Consider the following 24,261-nt stretch of genomic DNA (forward strand, 5'->3'; position numbering starts at 1 on the left):
ACTGTGGAGAGACACCCACTGTACCCAGCTCCAGAAGCCTTGGCCAACCCAGGGTGGAGTCTGCAGGCTGCTACCAGCAGAGAGCAGGATGCTGTCAGCTACACAGGGGAGGAGTCATGGGAAAAGCCTCACACTTAAACTTGAGCTGGGAAGGGCCACATCTACATCCATGTCACATTTGTGTGTCTGCGTGCCCGAGCATGTGCCACATATCACACATGGAGGTCAGCTCGGTGGGTAACTTGTAGCAGTTGGTCCTCTCCTTCCACACGTGGGCCTAAGTTGGCAGGCATGGTGGGAAGCAACTCTATATCCTAGGAAGCTGAAGATTTATTAAGAAGGTAGGTGTGGTGGCACAAGCCTGGAACACTTAGAAGCTTAGGTAGAAGTGTCTCGAGTTCAAAGCCAGCCTGGGACACATAGGGACAGTCATTTACTCTTAAAATTTTTAAAGATTTTTCAAAAAAAAAAACCTTCCCGTGGCCCTCTAGGGAACACCAGAATCCACAGTGACAGGATCACCTGGATCTCCAGACGACGGGCTGCACTAAACAAAGCCGGCATAAGTCTTTTCCCCAGAGGCTGAACATGTGGGATGTAGCTGAGCCTCGGCCAAGTACTCTCCTCCTCCTCCCTTGGGGCTTAGTTGGACCAGTTGCTGGGGAAAACGCAGGCTTGGATCCCAGGATGGCCATGGTTTCAAACATTCCTCTGTGCACCAGAGAGGTTGGATCAGAGAACCCCTTGCCAGCCAGACTGGGTAGTGGGGAGGAGGCTGGGTTTGGAAACTCTTAACCTGACTGGAAGCTTCTGATAGAACTGCAAGCAAGAGGCCCCTTCCTTCATAAGGGGCCTGATTCACAGGGAAGTGACTTCAGTGGGGAGGGGGAAGGGCAAGCAGAAAGCTCTCAGGAAGCAGGGAGACTGGAAGGGAAAACTGCTGAGAAGTGTCTGGTCAGTCAGGCATGTGGCTCACACCTGTGCTCTTGATGCTGAGGCAGGAGGATTGCTGGGAATTATGCCGTGAGATATGACACATCAGCTTGGACTAGAGCAAGACCCTGTCTTTAAAAAAACAAAACAGAAGGGTATGGAGTATGTTCCCCTTAAGTAACCTAAGAGACAGGCCTTCAGAGCAGGCCTTTAATACTAGCACTTGGGAGTTCGAGGTCAGCCTGGTCAACAGGAGAGTTCCAGGGTAAACAGAAGAAACCCTGTCTTGAAAAACTTAAAAAAAGAAAAAAGAAAGAAAGAAAAAGAAAACCCCAAATAAACAGAGTAAAAATTTGGGGCTGGAGAGATGGCTCAGCGGTTAAGAGCACTGTCTGCTCCTACAGAGGTCCTGAGTTCAATTCCCAGCAACCACATGGTGGCTCATAACCATCTGTTTTGGGATCTGATGCCCTCTTCTGGTGTGTCTGAAAGACAGCTACAGTGTACTCGTATATATAAAATAAATAAATCTTTAAAAACAAAAACAAAAAAAAAAAAAAAAAACCAAAAAAACCAAACCAAAACAAAAAAAAAAAAAACCCAACAGAATAAAAATTTAAGCTCCAAAGTCCCGTGGCTCATATCTGTAATCCAGGGCTTGGGAGGGGGATGCAGGAGAACTGGGCCAGTCTTAGCTACAGTAGAGCCTGTCACAAGCCAACAAAGAAATGCCTTTATCTCCCAAACCCACAGCCAGGACTTGTACTTGCAAAGCTCTGAGTCCTCAGTCCTGTATCCTCTTTAAATGTAGGAGGCTAGGACGGACAGAAGTTTCTACATCTCAAACACAGATCTTGCCATCCTGGCATTTAGTCAGCCAAGGAGAGCAGAGGGTCTGTGCCCCAGACCCTCTTCTCCAGTGTGTGTGTGTGTGTGTGTGTGTGTGTGTGTGTGTGTGTGTGTGTGTGTGAAGTATGGTTGCTTGGTCCCTATCTCTCCTCACCTGGGCCATCAGCCAAGGCCTTCTGGCCCTGAGAAGCCCCTCACTTCCCAGCTGTTCCCCAAACAGTCCTCCTGGGAAAAAAGCCAGGACAGGGGTGGGGGAGGAGTGAGCAGCTGCAGGGAGGAAGAGATCGGAGCTTACTTAAATTAAAGAATCATCTGTGACACCAGCCAGTTGAGTTCCCCCGCCAGCTGCTCTCTGGAATCCCAGCCTGTCACACCCAGGGGTCCACTTATAAACAGCAACCTTCACACCCACAGCAGACACAGAGCAGGCTAAGAGTAGCCCCGGGTGGCAGAGGGTGTGAGCAAGGATAGGGTAAGACCTGAGAGACTCCACTTCATCTCTGGATCAAAGTACCTAAGAATCCCAACTGGACTCACTCCTTCCACAGGGAAAGAAGCCAAGAAAGAGTGGCTGTCCCCTGAGCTGGTCATGAGCCACAATGGCCTTTCTGCAGTAATGCCTATTAGATCCTCCTTCCAACTCCGTTCACGGGTACTCTAAGAACCTACAACAGACGTGCAGGTTCTTCCAAACCCAACTAAGAGCAGGACCGGGCTTATCCTACTATGCAGCGTGGAGTGTTGTTAGCCCCTGGAAGACTTCTGGATTTCAACATTCCTCATCTCGGCATTCAGGGATCTCCTGTTCCCTGTCCAAGGCATAACCCAACAACAAAAATAGCAGCTGCTGGAGGTGGGGAGAGGGAAGGGGTTTCCACACAATGGGTTTGTTTGTAGGACTACACACCAGGGGCTCAGCAGCCATGCAGCTGAGGCCACACTCCCAGAAGGCCAGCCAAGAGCTAGGTCAGCCCAGTAAGGAGATGGGAAAAGTATCAGACCAGAAGGCAGAGGCAAGGCCTAGCCCAGCTCCAAAACTGAGTGGCTATGTGACTTCAGGCAGGTCAGCCTCTCAGGAAGAGGTTCCTTCCCACTATGTGGAGATTGTTCTAGAATAGTAACTCTCACAGAGTGGCATGAGGACCCTAGTAATGACACTGTCTACCTATACTCGACACCTTCTCCAGTGGCACTTCCCAAAGACTGTGTGGCCCGTGACCACAGCAGACACCCATGACACAGAAGCAGATATGAGGATCTCACTGTTCTCTACACCAGACACCAGATTTGCAAACAGTAAGAACACGGACAGTCTCCACTTTTTTGTTTCAGGATATATAATTATTTTCATAAGATATGTTATCATGGTTATTATTTCTAACATTTCTACTTCACTTTATTATTTTTTCATTCATTTGTTTTGAGACTGGGCCTGGATATACAGCCTTGGCTGGCTTGGAACTTGCTATGTAGACCAGACTGACCTTGAACTCAAAGAGCTGCCTGCCTCTTGAGTACCGGAATTAAGGGCACAGCTAGATGGTATTATTACTATTATGCATGTATGTGTGTGTACATGTGTTCTCATTTTGGTGCATGTATGAAGGTCAGAACTGACTACCAAAAGTTGTTTCTCTCCTTTCATGTGGGTTCTGGGTGTCAAACTCAGGCCATCGGGCTTGGTGGCAAATGTGTTTACCTACTAAACTGTCTCAATGTACTTGTTTTTATGTCTGTCTGTCTGTACATGCATGCACACAAAGGAGCATGTGTGGAACTCAGAGGACAACTGGGAGTCAGTTCTCTCCTTCAGGTCTCTGGAGATCAAACTCCAGATGTTGTGAGGCTTAGTGTCAAATGCCTTTTCCAGGATAAAGCATCTTATTGGCCTTTAAGTGAACAAAATAAACATTTTAAACTCTCGGTTCTAACATAGCATAGGAAGGGTAGCGAGAGGGCAGAGGGGCTCTTCCCTGTGGCTTCCTGGCTACCACATTTCTATCCTGCCACAAGTCCAAAAGCAATGCTTTGAAGCCTATGAAACTACAGATTAAATAAAGCTTGCCTTAAAAAGAAAGCATAGAATTCATATACCAAAAGGCTTGAGAATCATGTTTGGTTGGTTTTTAGGTTTGTTTTTGCATGCTGGGAATCAAACCGAGAGATGAACATTCTACCAACCAGGCTACGACACAGCCCCTAAGGATCACCTGTCCAGAACCTCGAGGGAAAGTTCAGTTTATCACTGTTACCACTACTACAGGTGGGAAAGATGGCCAACTGAGAAGTTATACTCTGTCTGCCTGCCTGTCTATCAATCCATCTTTCCTCTATCCATCATCTATCAATCACCTATTATTCATTATCTATCTATCTATCTATCTATCTATCTATCTATCTATCTATCATCCATCCATCTATCTATCTATAATCTATCTATCTCACCTATCTATCTATCTATCTATCTATCTATCTATCTATCTATCATCTATCTTTATCATCCTTCTATCTATATATCTATCTATAATCTATCTATCATCTATGTATCTATCTATCATCTATCTATAATCTATCATCTATCTTTATCATCTATCTATATCTATCTATAATCTATCTATAATCTATCACCTATGTATCTATTATCTATCTATAATCTATCATCTATCTTTATCATCCATCTATGTATGTATGTATGTATGTATGTATGTATGTATGTATAACCTATTCATATACCCATCCATCTACTACTTTCCCACTTCCATAGCTGTGGGATTCCAGGGAAGCACAAGCTGAGCCCAGACTGTACCCAGTTTTGAAGCGCCACTGCAACTGGTGGCTGGAGACCTGGGTCCTCTGACATATCTTCCCTGCAGGGAACCGGAGAGGGAAAGGCAAAGGGCAGACACTCACTCCTGTCTCCAGCTTTTCTCACTTTCTCTGTGCCAACCACAGGGGTCATCTGTGCCATGGGTCCCACTAGCTCTCATCAAGGCCTCCAGCTGGAATTCTTCCAATTTTGAAATCATGATTCATTCTCTGCTCTCCTCAAACTTCTGTCAGCCACCCACCCCAGAGGGGAAAAGCAAGCAGCTGGAATCCCCTTTACTCTCCAACATTTTTGTAGCCCTACAAGAATATTCTCACCAGACTCGGGGCACACATCTTTAATCTCAGTACTCAGTACAGAGGCAGAAGCAGGTAGATCTCTATGAGTTTAAGGCCAGCCTAGTCTGCATACTGAGTTTCAGGCTAGCCAGGGCTACATGGTGAGACCCTGTCTCAAAACAAACCACAAAAACGAATCATCCGTCCCTGCTCATCACCCATTAGAGCAGAGAGCTGCCTCTTCCCTGCCAAAGCCATTTCATTGTGACTGACACATTGTGTCTGGTTTTGGTATCTACCTTCTGAAGGCATTTTCCCATTCACTTTTTTACATGCTAGGAATTACTCTCAGAACCTTGAGCATGCTAACTATCAGCTCAAAAACTTCTCATGCAACTCTAAGATGATGATGATGATGATGATTTTTGGTTTTTCGAGACAGGGTTTCTCTGTGTAGCCCTGGCTGTCCTGGAACTCACTCTGTAGACCAGGCTGGCCTTGAACTCAGAAATCCACCTGCCTCTGCCTCCCAGGTGCTTTGCTGCCTGGCAAAGATTATTCATTTTATGTATATGAGTACAATAGCTGTCTGCAGACACACCCAAAGAGGGTGTCAGATCCCATGGTTGTGAGCCACCATGTGGTTGCTGGGAATTGAATCCCAGGACCTCTGGAAGAGCGGCTAGTGCTCTTAACCACTGAGCCGTCTCTCCAGCCCCCTAAGATTATTATTTTTTTATGTAAATGAGCATTTTGGCTGCATGTATGTGTGTGTACCAGGTACACGCCTGGCATCCACATGGTCAGAAGAGGACATCAGATTCCCTGAAAATGGGGTTACATATGGGTGTGAGCAATCATGTGGGTTCTAGAACTTGAACCCAGGTCCTCTGTAAGAGCAGCCAGTGCTCCACCACTAAACCACTGCTCCAACACCATTCTCAAGTACCTTTTACTTTAAAAAATAATATGAAAGTTTTTTTCAGTACCTCCCTTCAAAGCCAAGGTTGTGGTACTGTTTCCTGTGAAGCTGAAACATTCCATCCTTAAACAGGAAGGTGAGTAATTCGAACTAGCTTCAGGAAGTCCCTGAAACTGACCAAATTCACTAGGCTCTTGCCAGCAGAGCATGAAATAAAAGCTGAGGATCCCTCTCAGACCAAGAAAACTGGGCTGCAATGAAGACTCTCAGAGGAGAAAAGCTACAAAGAGGACTCCTGAGGCCAGCTGAGCTGCCTGACGAGGTTTAAAACTCCCGAGAACCTGGAAAGGACACTCTGCAGCCTACTGAGCAGTGAGCTCCAGGGTCCCAACTGTGTCAGCTGTCATTTACACTGCCGTCTCCTTTGGTGACGCAGCCACCTTTCAATCATTTCTGCTCCTGTAAGTAACTTCAATAAAACTGAACGGTTCATCAAATTGGACTTTGGTGGTACCTTGTAGAGTGAGTAGATGTGTGTGTTATGTCTCCCCAGAAAACGTTTTGTCACACATAACCAAGTTTCTCAAAAAGAAAAGAAGAAGAAGAAAACAAACAAAATATAAAAATTTTAAAAACCCAAAGGAGCCACCATTAGGCGCGAGAGCCGGCCCTGGCAAATCAGGAAAGCTGGCCCTGGAGGCTCATGTGCCGGAGAGCTGGTGGGTAGACTAACTCAGCTTCCACCTAGGCCCAGATCCAGGATTTGGAGTTGACCTCCCCAGTATACACTTCAACTGTGAACTGCTGGAGTGTGTGAAGGGGCCTGGCCCTGCAGATCCAAAGCTACAGGATCTCCATGACACAGGGCAACAACAGGATAACTGGGAGGAGCTCCAGTGACCATCCAGTATTGATAGTGTAGGAGAAGCCAGCGGCCATGAACCAGACCAATGACTCACTGCAATGAACATTTGCAAGTAAAGCTGTTTGGGAAAAGGGTACACACTGCGACACAATGTGACACACTGCAACTTCCACTGACAGATGTTTTATTTTCTTCTTTTGTTGTTTTTATTTTCGTTTTCTTTGGCAGTGGGGAGGCTGCAAGGGTGGAGGACGGATATGAAGGGAGGGAGATGAATGGGTTTGGGATATAAGAGGTGAAATTCACCACGAATTTATAAAAACAAAAACAAAGAACCCTAAATGGATGGAGGGCTTCGGTCTCACCTCTTCCTTGCTCCTGTCCTAAGTGGCAGGTCACTCGACCACCACAGTAAATCCAAGCCACACCTCCCAGTCTCTGCTGCCTTCTCCTGTGTCCAGGAATCCCGGGAATCCCTTCTACCTGCACTTACTTTACCAAGCTTTGAAGCAGAATCCCCAACCCGTACAATCCACCCAATTAAAGTGTGTATGCTGGGTATGCTGTCACACCATCTCAGCATGCTCAGGCGTAAGTGGGAGGCTCTCACGCTGAAGGCCAGCCTGAGATACCTGAGACCTGGCCTCAAAGAACATCTACAAATTACAGAGGAACACAGACGATTGAGTGGATTTCACTATATTCAGGTAAGTGTCCAATCCCATCAGTTTTAGACTGTTTGTTTACTCTTGCCTTTTTCCTTAGCAGCTTCCAGCAGGCTAGCCCAAGGGAACCACTGTGTAGCTTCTGTCTTCGTATGTTTCTTTATTCTGGACATTTTGTTTGGATGGAATCGCACAGTAAGTGGCCTCCTGTGACTGGCTCCGTTCACCCCGTTACAGTCTGTTCAGAGTTTACCATGCTGTATGCTTTATCGCTGTTCATTCTTTGGCTAAGCCTGTGTACACAGCCCACGATCTGTTTATCCACTCCCTGAAGGTGTACACTGGGGCTGTCTGCACCTTTGGGCTATAATAATAATCTAATCTATGGGCACGTTTGTGTATGGCTGCATGTCTTCAATTCTCTTAGGGATCTATGAGTAGAACTGCTAGATCATGTGACCTACTTCTAGTTGTTCAAGGAAGTACCAGATTGCCTTCCAAAGTGGACACAGTTTTACCATCTCACCAACAGAGACTATATTCTTCACAGCCTCACTGCTTGTTACCTGCTTTTCTGATCCTAGACACTCTTAACTATGTGAAGCGATATTCACTGTGGTCTGGTTTTGAGAATCTCACTATATAGCTCTGGCTGGCCTGAAACTTGCTATGTCTACATAAAATGCTAGCCTGAGTTTACAGAGATCCTTCTGCCCTCTGAGTGCTGGGATTAAACCACCATATCAGTTCAATGGTTTTGGTTTATAATTTCCAGATGATTTACAATGTTGGGCATTATTTAAAGCTTTCCCGCTGCCCTGGAATTTCTTTTTATTTTATGTATAGCAATTACAGGTGTTTTTTCTAGCATGTTAAATCTGTATGTTGTATCTGTGCAATGCCCAGGGGGGTCAGAAGGGGCAGTCAAATCCTCTGGGACCACAGTCACGGTCAAATCCTCTGGGACCACAGTCACGGTCAAATCCTCTGGGACCACAGTCACGGTCAAATCCTCTGGGACCACAGTTACAGATGACTAAGAGCCACCATGTGGGTGCTGGGAATGGAACCCAGGTCCTCTGGAAGATCGGCCAGTGCTCTGAACAGCTACCTCCCTTGCACCCCATTTTTAGTTTTACTTGGAGAAATGTTTATTTGGTTCTCTGCCCATTTTCAAATTAGGTTTTCTAGACAGACATCAGTATTCTTTACATGTTCTGAAGATAATAAACTCTCAGGCCACATAAATCACAAATGTTTCCCTCTATTCTGTGGGAGAACATTTAACTTCCTTGAGGGGATTTTTTTTTTTTTTTTTTTTTTTTTTTTTTTTGGTCTTGGACTCTTCTCAGCTTTTCAACTTCTCATCTCTCTCTCTCTCTCTCTCTCTCTCTCTCTCTCTCTCTCTCTCTCACACACACACACACACACACATCTGTGTGTGTGTGTACTTAAAAGATATAGTAGCATGTTGTTACCATTTATATATTTTTCTTTAAGTAAAACAGTTTTTAGAAGATGACATGACAGAATGTGTTCACATCCCACCAGAACCCACATGGCAGCTCACAGCTGTCTGTAACTCCAGGATCTGACACCCACACACAGACATACATGCAGGCAAAACACCAATACACATAAAATAACTAAATTATTTTTAAAAGTAAAAAAAAAAAAAAAAAAAAAAAAAAGGCAAGTGGATCCCTGTGCACTCCGGGCCAGCCAGGGGTACCCAGTGAGGCCCTGTCTCAACTGTTCCCCCCTCCCCCAGAAGTTCAAACCTCACAAATTCATGAAAAAAGTTTAAATCTTAAAAAAAATGTTAAGGGGCTAGAGCTGGTGGTACACCCCATCCCAGTGCTCGGGAAGCAGAGACAGGCAGATCTCAAGAGTTCGAAGCCAGCCTGGTCTACAGAGTGAGTTCCAGGACAGCCAAGGCTACACAGAGAAACCCTGTCATGGGGAAAAAAGAAAGAAAGAAAGAAAGAAAGAAAGAAAGAAAGAAAGAAAGAGTCTGAAATGACTTTTCTCAAAAAATGTGCAAATGGCCAATAAACGTATAAATAATATTCACCATCACTAACCATCAGGGAAATAGAAACTCAAACCACAATAAGATATCACTGCTACCTACTGTAAATGAAAAGGGTGAAAGCCAGCAAGAGCTGGCAACACACGGAAGAGGGTACGGCTGGCAGGGATATAGATGTGGTCATGCTTACTGGAAGCAGGTCAGAGATCTTCAAAATATTAAAGTAGAAATAACCCATGGCCAAGCAATCTCATTCTGAACATGCAGCCAAACGACATGAAATCAGTAGGCCGAGAGCTGCCTGCGCCCATGTTAATTGCACACCATACACAACAGCCAGGAGAAGGCATCAAGGTAAGTAGACAGGTGAATGATAAACCCAACAAGACAAACAAACACACCAGAATACCACTCGGACCTAGGAACGAAGGAAACCTTGTCATTTGTCACAATGCAGAGTCTGGAGGACATTATGTTACATGAAAGAAGTCAGTGTGCAAAGGTAATTACTATATACTCTCCTTCCTGTGTGACATTGGGAAAAGCGGACCACAGAGTTCAGAACAAAATGGCAGTTACCAGGGCTAGGGTTTTTGGGTGGGACCACACTGGCCGAGGTGTGCAAAATTTCAGTTACATGGGAAGCAATGTATACACTAGTCAGCTTGACTTAGCAACTCTGAAAACATACCAAACTATCATGTCAGGCTGGGCCTGCTGGCACAGTGCTATAATTCCAGCTACTCAGGAAGTTGAAGCAGGAGGATTTGAAGTTCAAGGCCGTTCTGATCTATAAACACAGTTTATGGCTTACCCTGGGTAACTTGGTAAAGCCCTAGATTTAATCCCTAATACAACAACAATAACAGAACCCAAACAGTAACAAATACATTGTAATAAACCAGGAGCTGGTGACATATATGCCTTTAATTCTAGCACTTGGGAGGCAGAGGCAGGTAGATCTCCGAGTTTAAAGGCAGCTTGGTCTACAGAGTGAGTTCCAGGACAGCCAGGGCTACACAGAAAAACTCTTGTCTCAAAAGAAACCAAACCCCAAACCAAATTCAAAACTAACAACCAAGTAAGCAAACTACACTGTGACTTACACCTGGTTTGTTCCCAAGGACAGAAGGGCACATACAGAAGTGCACATACAGAAGAGCATATACAGAAGAGCACATACAGAAGAGCACATACAGAAGGGCACATACAGAAGGGCATATACAGAAGGGCACATACAGAAGGGCACATACAGAAGAGCATATACAGAAGGGCACATACAGAAGTGCACATACAGAAGAGCACATACAGAAGTGCACATACAGAAGAGCATATACAGAAGGGCACATACAGAAGGGCACATATGGAAGTGCACATACAGAAAGGCACATATGGAAATGCACATACAGAAGGGCACATACAGAAGTGCACATACAGAAGGGCACATACAGAAGAGCACATACAGAAATGCACATACAGAAGTGCACATACAGAAGTGCACATACGGAAATGCACATACAGAAGGGCACATACAGAAGAGCACATACAGAAATGCACATACAGAAGAGCACATACGGAAGTGCACATACAGAAGTGACATACAGAAGGGCACATACAGAAGTGCACATATGGAAGAGCATATACAGAAGGGCACATACAGAAGTGCACATACAGAAGAGCATATACAGAAGGGCATATACAGAAGGGCACATACAGAAGTGCACATACAGAAGTGCACATACAGAAGGGCACATATGGAAGAGCACATACAGAAGGGCACATACGGAAGGGCACATACAGAAGTGCACATACAGAAGGAAGGGGAGAGGAAACTTTGGATGCATGTGTAAATGGAAGGATTCAGAGCAGCTAGACCCAAGGGCACCCAAAGGTGAGTAGTTTTCACGTTCTGATCCAGGTAAACACTATCTGTGTTCATATCCCCCAGACACACATAAGCCTAGGCATGTCCACCTCTGCTTGTGACACCAACACTGGGAAAGCAGAGACAGGTGGATTCCAAGGGCTCACTGGCCAGTCAGACTAGCCAGAACCAGTAAGTTTTGGGTTTAGTGAGAGAACATGTCTCAAGGATTGAAGGCAGAGAGTGATAGACAGATTACACGCTCGTGCACACTCACACCAAAAAAGGGGGGTGGGGAAGATACTGGTGTAATCAGAGACATGCTGGGGCTTTCAGGAAAGTCAGAGGCCCTGGAGGAGATAGATGGCAGAACTGACTTGTGGAACAAACAAGGGCTACTGCTTAGATAGATGACAGAAGCCAGGATGGCTGCTCTGAGGCTGGTTCAGGCTCACCCACAGTCCCAGGGAAGCAGCCAGATACCCTTCCAGTTCCCCATACTTGACCCACTCCTCCAAGCTCTGTACCTAGATCTCTTCTAACAGAAGCAGGCTTTGGTCAGCCTTCTGTACCCAGGCAGCTCCAGCAGGGCAAGCCCAGATCTTCCTCCTTAGTGACCAGCTCAGACCTGGAGGAGGCAGCAGGTCTATTTCACTGGCTCTCACGCTTAGGTTTTTCCCTTCAGCCTACTAGTGGAAGTGTGATCTCTAGATTCTGATTCTGGCTAGAGCCTGACCTGAGGAGAGACTGAAAAAGTCTATGGACTTCTCTGGGCCTTGATTTTATTCCCTGTAAAATGGGAGTAAGTCTGCTTTGACATCTCTGCCAGCAGGGCACAGTAGGACTGTATCATGGAAAGGTCTATGATTGGTTAGAGCCTCCCAGCTGCAAAGGTTGGTGGTGTGGTTTGTACAGCACTCACGGTGCCTTTGGGAGCTAGCAGTCTCCTTTGATGTTGCAGTTCTCAAGGCCTGAAGGCTTTCCAGGAAAGCAGTGGGGGAGGAGAGGAAGGGATGGCAGAGCCCAGAGTGTTAGCCTTCTTCTGGGGAGGGGGCACAGGAAGTGAGGTGCTGTCTACACAGGAAATGAGAAGCAAACACCCCCACACGTCCCTCCAGCCACAAGGAGAGAAAGCAGGTTTCAGCTTTGGCAGAACAGTAGGTCCAGGGTTGGGGAAACAAAGGTAGAGCCCAGGGTGGGAAGGAGGGAAGGAGATACCTTAAGCACCATCCGGCAGAGAAGGGGGAGTCTCTGCCTTGGACACAAAAGAACACAAGGGCCTAGGAGGCTCCCACACTTAGGAAGCACTAAGCCAGGCTGTGGAAGCCAGCACTCTGTGGTACCTATCTTCAGCCTTGGCTGGCTGCCCTCTTCAAGAAGTGCCCAGTCACACAGCACGGCACGCACCTCTGCTCACTCGTGTGAACACACACCAAGCCAGGGCAGGCCCTGTGAGTACTCACTCCTCAAGTACCTGCGTTTTCCTTACAGCTGACATGGATTTGTAATGATTTATGGGTACAGTATCATAATTCAGTACACACAGGGGGTGATAATCAAGGCTGCCTTGGCCTCTCTCTGCAGCCCTTATCTCGGCTGCGTCTGCTATTTACAACTGTTCAGTTGCTTGATAAGTTTGGGCTTTCTGGATAGGAAGTTCCAAAATATCCGCCTGCATCATGAGTGGCCTTGCAGAGCTTGAAACCTCCTCAGCAGCTGGTTGGGCATGGGGATCAGCATTTGGAGGATGAATTCTGACAGGGGTTTGCACGCAAGTACAGGAACCTGAGGTGGATGCTGTGGTTGGAATGTCTGTGAACCACTCCCCATGAAATGCTCACTTTCAAGGAGTCGGGGGTCACGAAATGGTGATGCGGTCAGGGGTGGTGTCCTTTAGGATGAAATAAGTGCCCTTATAAAAGAGGCCACAAAGTCTTGGGGCTGGGGAAATGGCTCAGTGGTTAAGAGCACTGACTGCTCTTCCAGAGGTTCTGAGTTCAATTCCCAGCAACCACATGATGGCTCACAACCATCTGTAATGGGATCCAACGCCCTCTTCTGGAGTGTCTGAAGACAGCTACAGTGTACTCATATACATAAAGTAAATGAATAAACAAATCTTTTTTATATATAAAAAAAGCTACAGTATACTTATCTACATAGAATAAATAAATAAATCTTAAAAAGAAAAAAAGAGGTCACAAGCTGGTTGTGGTGGCTCATGCCTGCAATCTCTATGCTCAGAAGGCAGAGAGGAGAGAGGTTTAAGATCAGCCTGGAATACAGAATTAGATTTGTTTTGAGCAAGAACAAAGACAGAACATGGAGGCCTTAATTACAGCGTGGCTCCTCAGACCTTTCCTTTCCTCTGTGTGACTCCTAGAGAAGCCTCTTGACACTCTTTAGCACAGGAGAGTACAATGAGAGAGATTTGTCTTTGAACCCGAAATCCGTCCTTCCCTCACAAGACAATGAATGTGTCACAGGCTTGACCTTGGACTCCTCAGCTTCTAAAGCTGTCAGAAGTTACTGCCTGTTGCTGGTAACATCTGAAGTTCATGGGGTTTTGCTAAAGCAGCCTGAAGCCTGAGGGTTGGAAAATCCCTCAACACTCAGGCTGCCAACAGGTAAGGTAACGGACAGACAGGACAGGTGACACTGTCTTTTAGAAAGAGGGGGAAAGAGAATTTGTATACAGAAACTCTGGGGGCAAGCATGGCAACACATGGCTAACAGCTATCACTTGGAAAGCTGAGGCAGGGCAGTTCTATTTCCAGATTAGGCTAAGCTGGTTCCACAGTGAGGTCCTTCCTCAAAAAAGGAAAAAGAAGGGGGAAGAGAAAGAGAAGGAGGAAGAGGAGGGGGAAAGGAAGAGGAGGAAGAGGGAGATGGAGAAGAGAAGGGAAAGGAGGAAGGAGAGGAGGAGGAGGGAGACAGAGAAGAGGAGGAGGGAAAAGATGAGGGAAAGGAGCAGGAAGGAGAGGAAGAGAAAGAAGAGGAAGAGGAAGAGGAAGAAGGAAGAGAAGAAGAAATAAATAGAAAAAAACCCCCTCTAAACTGCAAGAATAGCATACACCTTATGCTATAACCCCAGTACAGTGCTACTTAACAACTGCTCTAAAATATTTTTTTGAGACAGAGTCTCACTATGTAGCCCCATTATGTAGGCCAAACTGGCCTTTTAAAGACACATCACCATTCCTGGCTAAAATAACTTTTGAAATGTTAGGAGTCTGAGGTTGGACACACGCCTTTAATCCCAGCACTTGGGAGGCAGAGGCAGACAGATCTCTTGAGTTGGATGACAGAACAGCCTAGAGTGTTACAGGACAGCCAGGGCTACATGGAGAGACCCTGACTCAAGGCATCTCTAGATGTGGCTCAAATGTCATGGCTTATCTCAGGTAAAACAAAACAAACAAATAAACCCCACAAAACCCAACCCAAAACAAATAAACAAACACAATTAAGAACCCAAACTACCTGACCAAGTATGGACTTGAGACGGTCTTGCTGGACTCACAGGCCTGTGCCATTTCAGTGCGCTAACTACGCTTGTTCCAAAGCTTCTCCCAGCTGTGTCCATCTGTCGTCCTGGGAGCGTAAGTAGAGAAAGCATCCCAGGAGCAGGTGCGGTGGTGTGTGGTGGGACTGTGGCCATGGGCACCAATGCCTTGTTTCTTTTCTTTCCTGGGCTGAGAGAAGGCTTTTATATCCCCAGTCTGGTGTGAACACGGCAGCATCACTTCTCAGAAACTGGAGAGAGCTAGTTCTACGTTAGCAAGAGCTGTGTTCATGTGGAATTGTGGCTTCAACCTTCCGAAGGCTGCGACCCTTTAATACAGTTCCTCATGCTCTTGTGACCCCCTAACTATAAAATTATTTTCATTGCTACTTCATGACTGTAATTTTGCTACTGTTATGAGTCGTGAGCCAACACATTGTTGCTGGGAATTGAACTCAGGACCTCTGGAAGAGCAGCCAGTAGTCTTAACTGCTGAGCCATCTCTCCAGCCCTTATGAATGGCAATAAGTATCTGTGTTTTCGAAACGTGTTGTTCGACCCACGGGTTGAGAACCACTGGTGTAGACCCTTGGAAAGGCAGCAGAATCTAGTCAACAGTGGGAAAAGCAGACCAACCTCCAGGCTACACACAACTTGGGAGCTAAGAGGTGGCAAGTAGTTCCAGGGGATACTTTTGGGTCTGGTGGGGATAAAATAGACAACGGACTTCTGGCAATGCCTGGAGCTGCTGTGGACAGGTTCTAGGGGGTGTCTTAACATCTCTGCACAAAAGGACCAATTACAGCCCCTGTATCAACCCAGCTGGTATAAAGTGAATCAGCCTTTGGAAACAGCCCAAGAGCCCAGGACAGCGGCCCAGGAGTTCAGAGTCCTTCACAGCTTGCTCCTGGGGGTCAGAAGAGACTTAAGGCTGCAGTGCCAGAGTAGTAGAGACCAGTGATCTCTGCTGCTCAGGCCATGCAGGCTACAATACAACCAGCAGCATGGGATCCAACCTCCTTCCAAAAGAGCCTTTTGTTTTGTTTTGTTTTGTTTGAAATGGAACCCAGGGCTTTTCAGGCTCTTGACTACTGGTTTGCATCTCTGGCCCTGTAATTTTTTCCTTTTTAAATAAAAAGGCTTAGTTGAGTACTGCCAAACTCCCAGAGCTCAAGGACCAGCAGCACAAGGCTCAGGGTGCTGTGCCGAACTGGGTTCTTGTGAGCACCTACTGGGTTTTTAGAGATCAGTAATGACAGCAATGATAATTCACCTTAATAACAGCCTGGCCTCCTCAGACTTCTTTCATCTGTGCAACTCCCAGAGCTGAGAAAAATGGTAATTATGGAGCGGGTGCCACACCCCAATGATGATGTGTTATTAATTCACGAGGACTGGCTGGGAAACTGAGGCCCAGGGAGAAGGATCTGCTCCAGTGCGGGCGAGGTCCAGGTGCTGAGAGCTGCCAGGCGGTCAGGAACTGGAGGTATCAGTTCCACTCCTGTAGTTTTTGGGAAAATGTGAAAGGCAGGTGCATTCACCCCAAATGTGGACTGGGAAGAAGATAAAGACAACCCCCATGTGTGTCCCAAGCTGCCCCACAAGGCTGCTGCAGGACCAGGTGGACAGCCCTGGCAGGGAACTAGGGCCTTTGTCTTTGAGTCCCTGCTCCACTCTCCTGGAGTACAGGGCCAACAGCTTCCTGAGCCATCCCTAGAGTGCACTCAGAGACCACAAGGTAAGATAATTCCACATCACAAGCACAGTATAAGAGGCTGCTGCGATGGGGTGTCAGGGAGTGGGCAACTTGCAGCTGGGTGTGGGGATGTAAGCAAGAACATGTCAAGAAGTGGGGAGATTAGGAACTATATAGCTCAGGGCCTGGCTTTTGTTCAATCCCCAGCACAGGGAAAAAAATAAATGTCACTGAAGACTGTTTCTTGGAATCATGCTTATTGTAGCACCTATCCACCTTCGGCTGTCCTCTCTTCACACAGCCTCAGGCTGGCCTGCCTCAGCCATTCCTCAAGATGGGATTGTCTTCTGCCTAGCAACAGCTGCACCCTTCGCTCTCACAGGGACTCCACCAATAACTGCTTTCAAATAATGAGATCCTTCCCACAGCAAGGCCTGCCCGGTCACTACTGTGGGATGTTGCAGAGGATGCTCAGATAGCATGATGTCCAAGAGGGCAGGCAGAGACCCACAGTGGGTCTTTTCCATTTTTATCCAAGGAAAGAAGCAGCAAAAACTCAAACTAGGAGAGCAGATAACAAGATCCTGCAGGTACAGCCTACTGTGTACCGAGCACTGAGTCAATGCTGGGAACAAAATAAAACTGCATCTCCCAGGAAACCCTCTTCTCTCATGATGCTCCAGCACAGGGGCCAGGGCATTAGGGGTTCCTTCAGCAGTGAGAAAGCTGACCAGAGAGAACACTTGGAGAATACTAGCCCAACACTCTATAGCTATCTAGGCTCAAGAACTGGCTTTCTCTGCTTTGAATACAACCAGGTCTCTCATGAGTGAGGACTAAGGCAGAAACCAGCCATGTAAAGGCAGTGACCAGAGGCTGGACTCCCACCCTGGACCCTCACTGCCACCTGAATCACATTCTACCTGATTGCCAGTTGGCTCATTTGTGTGTGTGTGTGTGTGTGTGTGTGTGTGTGTGTGTGTGTGTGTGGTGGGGGGTGCTGTCTAGACAGAGTCTTACTATGTAGCTCTGGCTGGCTATGTAGACCAGGCTGGCCTCATACTCACAGAGATCTGCTTGCCTCTGACTCCTAAATGCTGGGATTAAGAGCATGGGCCACTATGCCCAGCTCAGTTTCTCTCTCTCTCTCCTCTCTTCTCTCTTCTCTCTTCTCTCTCTCTCTCTTCTCTCTCTTTCTTTTTATTTTTCAAGACAGGGTTTCTCTGTGTAGCCCTGAATGTCCTGGAACTCACTCTGTAGACCAGGTTGGCCTCGAACTCAGAAATCCGCCTGCCTCTGCCCTCGGAGTGCTGGGGTTAAAGGCATGTGCCACCACTGCCCGGCCAGTTTCCCCATTTTGACTTAAAGGTGGGCCTTGGACTAGATTTTTCTCTCAGATTCCTTCCAGCCTGTGGAAGCTCTATGTTGTTTTGATGTGGTGGCAGATCTCAGGTTGATTTACATAAATTTGCATGTTCAATCCAAAAAAAAAAAAAAAAAAAAAAAACCAACCCAAACTACAAGTATAGAAAATCCAATCAGTCCATTAGTGCAGCCAGACAGGCTGCAGGAGCTTGCCAGGTTCAAGCAAGGAGCTGTCAAGGCAGACAGTGGTAGCAAGGATGCTTGGGGAGGGGCTGGGGACTCCGGAGTGAGAAAGAGAACCTTGCTCTGAGAGACAGATACAGGTCTGGAGACCCGGGCCTGCACACCGGAACCCCTCGCCCTTCACTTAGGCTCTCCTTTCTCCTTCACAGGCCCTTGGACTGCCAGCCTCAGAGCCATTCCTCAAGATGGGTTTGCTGTTTCTGCCTAGCAACAGCTGCACCCTTTGCTCTCACAGGGACTCCACCAATAACTGCTTTCTGGAAACTGACTTCCTGGGAGTTTCCATTATCCATGTCAAGGGCTTCGCAACAGTGAGGGGGGCTTCTTGGGATTTTGCCTACAAGCCCTCTGTGGATACTTCACTCTAGCAGGCTGGCAGGGCGGGGGCTAGAGGGCTCCCCAGACCTTCGAAAGCTGATGGAGTAAAGGACAGTGCAGGAGAATGTGCCTCACATCTGGGGGCCTCTTTAAGCACCACCATCTCCTTACAGTCCCCTTCACCTGGGAGCCCAAGGACTCCCAGGAAACAAATGAGAACAAGAAGCCGGTTGGTTCTTGGGCTGGGAAGCAAGTCCTAACCTGGAGCTCCAGAGCCCTGAGAAAGGCCTGCCTCAAAGAGGTAAGGGGGCTGGGCAAAGCAGAGCAGGGGCAGCTTCCCCCTGTTGCTCAGGAGTGAGTACAGAGGTGCAGTGTGGAGAGCCAGCAGGTAGGATGGACAACAGCAGTGGGGCCCTCCTTGCCCTCTTCCCACAAGAAGGTGGATGAATGTGCCTCCCTGGCTCAGATCCTAAAACAAGTCCCAACAGCTGAGATGCAAACAGTCTGCTGGGAATCTGCCTACCCCGCTGGCCCTTGGCTGCCTCCTCCTCTCTCAAACCCTCCCCAAAGACCCAACTCAAAGACTGGCCCAGTCATGATGTCTCACCTTGATGGGTGGGCCAAACCTGAGCCAGCAGGAGTTCATACCCCAAGGCACCAGGGTGAGTAGAAAAGGCCTATTCACAGACAGAACAAAGTTCTGTTTCTCTCAGTCCAAAATTTTAATCCCAATAAACTGTGGCCCAGCAGTTTAGCTCTCTTAACGGAGCCAGCCTGCTGGAGTACCCTTCTCCCCTCGAGTCACCAGCTCCCAGTGTGTGTGTGTGTGTGTGAGTGTGTGTGTGTGTGTGTGTGTGTGTGTGTGTAGGGGAGGTTAGATCTTTCTGGTCCTACTGCTGAGATCTGAAGATGAAGGAAGTTGTACCCAATAGAAGCAAACTATCTTGCTCAAGGTCACAGAGCAGGCTGCAAGTCCAGGGCCCAAAGCTCCTGACTCTGGCCATCCTGACAGCAACTCAGTGCACATACACAAATATTCTCCCATCCCTTCGCTGAAGCCCGACTCTCTCCCAAAGGCTTGAGCTTCGGAGAATACTGTAGAGCCATAGACACCGTAGTTAAACCACAGGCTCGAAACAAAACCAGACAATCTATGTGGGACTATTTCTCCACAAGGAAGCCTGCTCACACACTAGGGGTAGGTTTTAAAAAAAATCTGAGAGCCAGGCTTTCAGGCCAGTTGGGGGTGGGGGGGATCCTGTAAGACAGAAGAGGGTCTACAACAAAGCAATTGTGCAATGTTCACTTCCCCTCAGAGGCCTGAGCACACAATAGTGAGAGATTCCTTCCCCACGGTTCCTCAAACCAGTCCTGGTTGCCGGCCTCTGTCTCCAACCACTTCCTCTGGCTGACAATTGTGTTTGAGCAGGAGGGCCCACTGGAGAAGGGGAGAGTTCTCGGAGAGGTAAATCAAAGATTGCCTCTAAACCTAAGGAAGCCCTCAAGCCTAAAACTAAAACCTCTGGCTCCTGAGGAAGGAGGTCTTTAAAAAGCAGCTGCTGGGCAGGCTGGGTGGGTTCATCTGAGCCCTCTGGAAAACCAGACTTATGAGGAGATGAAGGCCTTCTGTGCCCTTGGGATAGCGCCAAGGCTGGAGAGACAAGAGGGGCCTTCCGCCCAGGATATAGAGGGAGTTGGGGTCCCAACAACCACTCTCCTGGGCCTGCTAGACCACGGGAATGTCAGACACAAATAAATTCTCTGCATTCTTTTAGCACCCCAGCCAAAATCCAGAAAACCTTTCAGTCGGGGCTGCCCTATCCCTTACTCCAACCCAACCCATCTCCTTCGCTCAGCTTCTATTCAGCATGCAGGTTGTCGAGCTCCCTTCTTCCCACAGCCCCTCAGAGCCTCAGCAGGGTTGTTCCCAAGACCCGGTCACTCCGCCTTTCCCCGCCTCCCCTACGCCCTACAGCCCCGGGCCACAGGGACTGGAAGGAGTGCGAAGGGGTGCCCCGGGCTGCAGTCTGCGCCTGCGCCTTGGGGAGAGCCCCCTCCCTCCGCAACCCAGCACCGCTAAACGGTACCGGGACCGTGAGATACGGAGAGGGAGGGATGCGCAGTGGGGGCAAGGTCAGTGCTTTCAAAGAGGGAGGGACACCCGCCACCGGAACATCCCCCACTCCCGAAAGTTTCCCTTCCGGGGCCACCGAGTGTGCGCGAGGATGGCGCAGGGGGCGGGAGGGGGTGGGGTGGGGGGGTGGACAAAGTCACAACAGGACCCCTCCTGGGAGAGTGCGGCGCGAGGGAATAGCAGGCGTCGAGGTGTGGGCCGGGAAGCCTCGCTGCCCCTTCCAGCCAAAGCTGCCACGCGAGCCTTTTTCACTCCACACTCCGCGGCCCCCGCCCGGGCGTGCGGCCCCCCACCTCACAGCCCGTTAAATGCCAAACAGGCCTGAACTTACCGAAATCAGGTGCTGAGCTCGGCTGGTTTGGTCCACAGTGTCCATGGCCGCATCTCGGGGGCGGGCGGGCGGGTGGGGGGGGCAGAAAAAGGGGGGTACCGGAGCCGCCGCTTGATGTCAAGGCTTTAAAGGGGCCAATGAGCCCCGCCCCTCGCCCAGACCCCGCCTTCCTCCTACCGCTCAGCCAATCCAAGCTCAGCCTGGGTGCGCGCCCCTCCCAGCTCTGTCCAGATGTTCCCAGGACGAGAGCTAAGTCTGCCCGGCCGGCGCGCGCCGCTTCCGCCCGGGTGGGCAGGGCCTCCCCTCCCCCCTGCGGAGAAACACTCTTCCTCTGGCCGGAGCTGACCTGCAAAACCTACCCAGTGCTGGGCTTCGGGATGCCAGACCCGGCCGAGTGGGACTGGAGCTGGGGGATTTAGAACAGAGAAAACTAAGTAGGTTCGCACGGGCCCACGGCCATGCGCGTCTGCTTCCGTGGGTCTGGGCGTGCACGTGTATGTGGTTTGAGAGCGTGTTTGTAATTTGCTGCATACGTGTTAGGTGCGAATCTACAGTAAGAGGTCTGGGTGTCTCCTTGGCCTTAAATGCACCCGCCTCTCTTTTCCATCTCTAGGTCGGGGACCTCCCAGAAATCTGGAAACTGGGAGCGAGGAACGCAGTGCTAGTTTAAGAGGCTAGGCAGACCCAGGCGTGGTTGCTCATCAGAAATCCTCACACTTGTGAGGCAGGCAGAACTCTTGTGCAGAAAAAAAGAGACTATCTTGGCTTTTAGCTACTTTCTGTCAGGGAAGAGGGAAGTGCAGATCAGTTACTGGAGGAGACAAGCTAATTAACTCATGCAGGCCCTTGCAACTTAAGAGCTCAGTACCATTGTCATTAGTCTGTTTGTTGTTACTGTTTTGTTGAGACAGGGTCTCTAACCCTGGCTAGCCAAGAACTCACGATGTAGGCCAGGCTGACCTCGAACTTGCCATGATCCTATAGCTTCTGTCTCCACTTTGGTTCTTATTTGCCCTTCCGTAGATACCTTATAATCCTCAGCTACCTGCCCTATAGTAACTGGCCTGGATGTGCAGGTTCTGAATGCCACACAGGGGAATTCAAAGGTATCTTTGGACACAATGTATATTTTATTAATATTGCTTCTGTCATAGGTGTACAAGTGAGTCATTTTGGATTAAACAACAACAGAAAACCCTCGGGTCTCACTGTGTAATTCAGGCTGACGTCCAACACTCTGTCCTCCTGTCTCATGTACTGGGTTTTAGGACTGCAGGTGTGCCACAAGGCCAAGAGCTTCACACATACCAAGCATGCTCTCTGTCACGGAGCCAAAGCCACAGCCTTCTATCCCTCCTCACCCTGTTTCTTGATGTTCGATTATGGCGCCTTTGGACACTACAGGACTGATTAATCCTTGGCCAGCCATCCAATATTTACTGGATAGGGATTAATGGGCTGGCCCTGGAAGTATAACAATAATTAGATACATTTTCCCCTCAAAGGGCTTTGAAGCCCAACACAATGATGTGTCTGCTGTTCTTGTGCCCTGGAATGGAAATCTTAAGTCTGCCAGTCATTTCTAACTATTTTGAATGTTTGCAAGTAACTGCATTTTTGGAAGCAAATGACATCTAGATTGGTTTTTGTTGTTCGATTTTTGTGGTTTTTTTGTTTGTTTGTTTGGTTGGTTGGTTTTTTGAGACTAAGTGTACTGGAATTCTCTCTAGACCATGCTGGCCTCAAACTCAGAGATCCACCTGCCATTACCTCCTGAGTGCTGGGATTGAAGGCATGCACCACTGCCCGACTTAGATTGCTTGTTTCATGTTTTGTTTTGTTTCATTCATGTGCTTACCCTTATTTAATAAACACGGGCAGAACATTTGCACATGGCCTCGCCTTCCTTACCAGCTCTCTAGCACTTGATATTTTCACAGACTTTATACTTCACACACCTTCATCCTTAGAGACAAGACGTGAAGCTGTAGCATTTCCTTGGATGAGGCTTGCTACATTTTGATTCATTCAGTTTTACTAATCAATTTATTAAAACTCTGAAGCCCCAACATGGATTATTCTCCATTCTTTTTTTTCTTTTAAGAATGATTTATTTTATGTATATGAGTACACTGTTGCTGTCTCCAGACAGACCAGAAGAGGGCATCAATTCATGGTGGCCCACAACCAATTCAGATGGTTGTGAGCCACCATGTGGTTGATGGGAATTGAACTCAGGACCTCTGGAAGAGCAGTCGGTGCTCTTAACTGCTGAGCTGTCTCTCCAGCCCCCCCATTCTTACTCTGCATCATTAATCACGTCCTCTCCTTGTTTGTAATAAGACAAGCTAGACTTCTTGGGAGTCAGGGCTGTAGGCTGCTGTTTACAAACCCATGTGACGGTGTGGCACAACTGTGTATACAGTAATTACGACCTCTGAGAGCCACGGCCTCACTACTCGAAGCCACATTTGAATTCACATCCTGTGGAACTGAATTGTGGATGATTGTGAGCCACCTTGTGAGTGCTGAGTCTTAACCCTGGTCCTTGTACTTACATGTACTTGTAAGTACTGAGCCGTCTCCCCACATTCTCTGCTTTAATGCTGTGTGGTTTTCCCTCTTCAGAGGTGGACGTTAGGTCACTTTTCTGTCGTACTGGTTGAGAAGATGGCCCAAGTTTAGAACTCCTGGCATTAAGAGGTGGTCGGGTTGCTAACTAGCTCCTCAGTATATCCTAATCTGCCTAGTTTTCAAGTTGGGTCAACTCCAGGACACAATCTAGATGTCATTACTGCCCACTAGGAGGGAGAAAGGAGCTGGCTAGTGTTCAGCTAACTTTCTCAACAGGAGTAAGCCATTGCCAACATACTTAGAAATCTTTCACCTGTAAGGTGTGATAGATCTGCTCACATCCTTGAATTTCTTTCTTTCCTTTTTTTTTTTTTTGTTTTTTTTTTTTGTTGTTGTTTTTTTTGAGACAGGGTTTCTCTGTGTCCTGGCTGTCCTGGAACTCACTCTGTAGACCAGGCTGGCCTCGAACTCAGAAATCCGCCTGTCTCTGCCTCCCAAGTGCTGGGATTAAAGGCGTGCGCCACCACTGCCCGGCTTCTTTCTTTTTTCTTTTCTTTTTTCTCTTTTCTTTTTTCTTTTTCTTTTTCTTTTTTTTTTTTTTTTTGAGTTGGACCTAGTGGTCCAGGCTTAAAGACCCTACTACTCACCGGGCAGTGGTGGCGCACACCTTTAATCCCAGCACTTGGAAGGCAGAGGCAGGCGGATTTCTGAGTTCGAGGCCAGCCTGGCCTACAGAGTGAGTTCCAGGACAACCAGGGCTACACAGAGAAACCCTGTCTCAAAAAAAAAAAAAAAAAAAACAAAGACAAAAAAAAAAGGAAAGAAAAAGAAAGACCCCACTACTCAGGAAGATCACAAAT

The 24,261-nt window shown here is 47.9% G+C and overlaps 1 protein-coding gene across 1 annotated transcript in view; it reads right to left on the reverse strand.

Annotated features, from left to right (window-relative positions):
* Positions 1 to 20,899, reverse strand: part of Nckap5l (NCK associated protein 5 like) — a 36,393-nt gene extending 15,494 nt beyond the window's left edge. The window contains exon 1 of the mRNA XM_034517384.2: positions 20,828 to 20,899. The gene's annotated coding sequence lies outside the window, so the exon portion shown is untranslated. The remainder of the gene's footprint in view (positions 1 to 20,827) is intronic.
* Between the last annotated feature and the right edge of the window lie 3,362 nt (positions 20,900 to 24,261).

This window comes from Arvicanthis niloticus, chromosome 13 (assembly GCF_011762505.2).
Source record: "Arvicanthis niloticus isolate mArvNil1 chromosome 13, mArvNil1.pat.X, whole genome shotgun sequence".
Lineage (NCBI taxonomy): Eukaryota > Metazoa > Chordata > Mammalia > Rodentia > Muridae > Arvicanthis > Arvicanthis niloticus.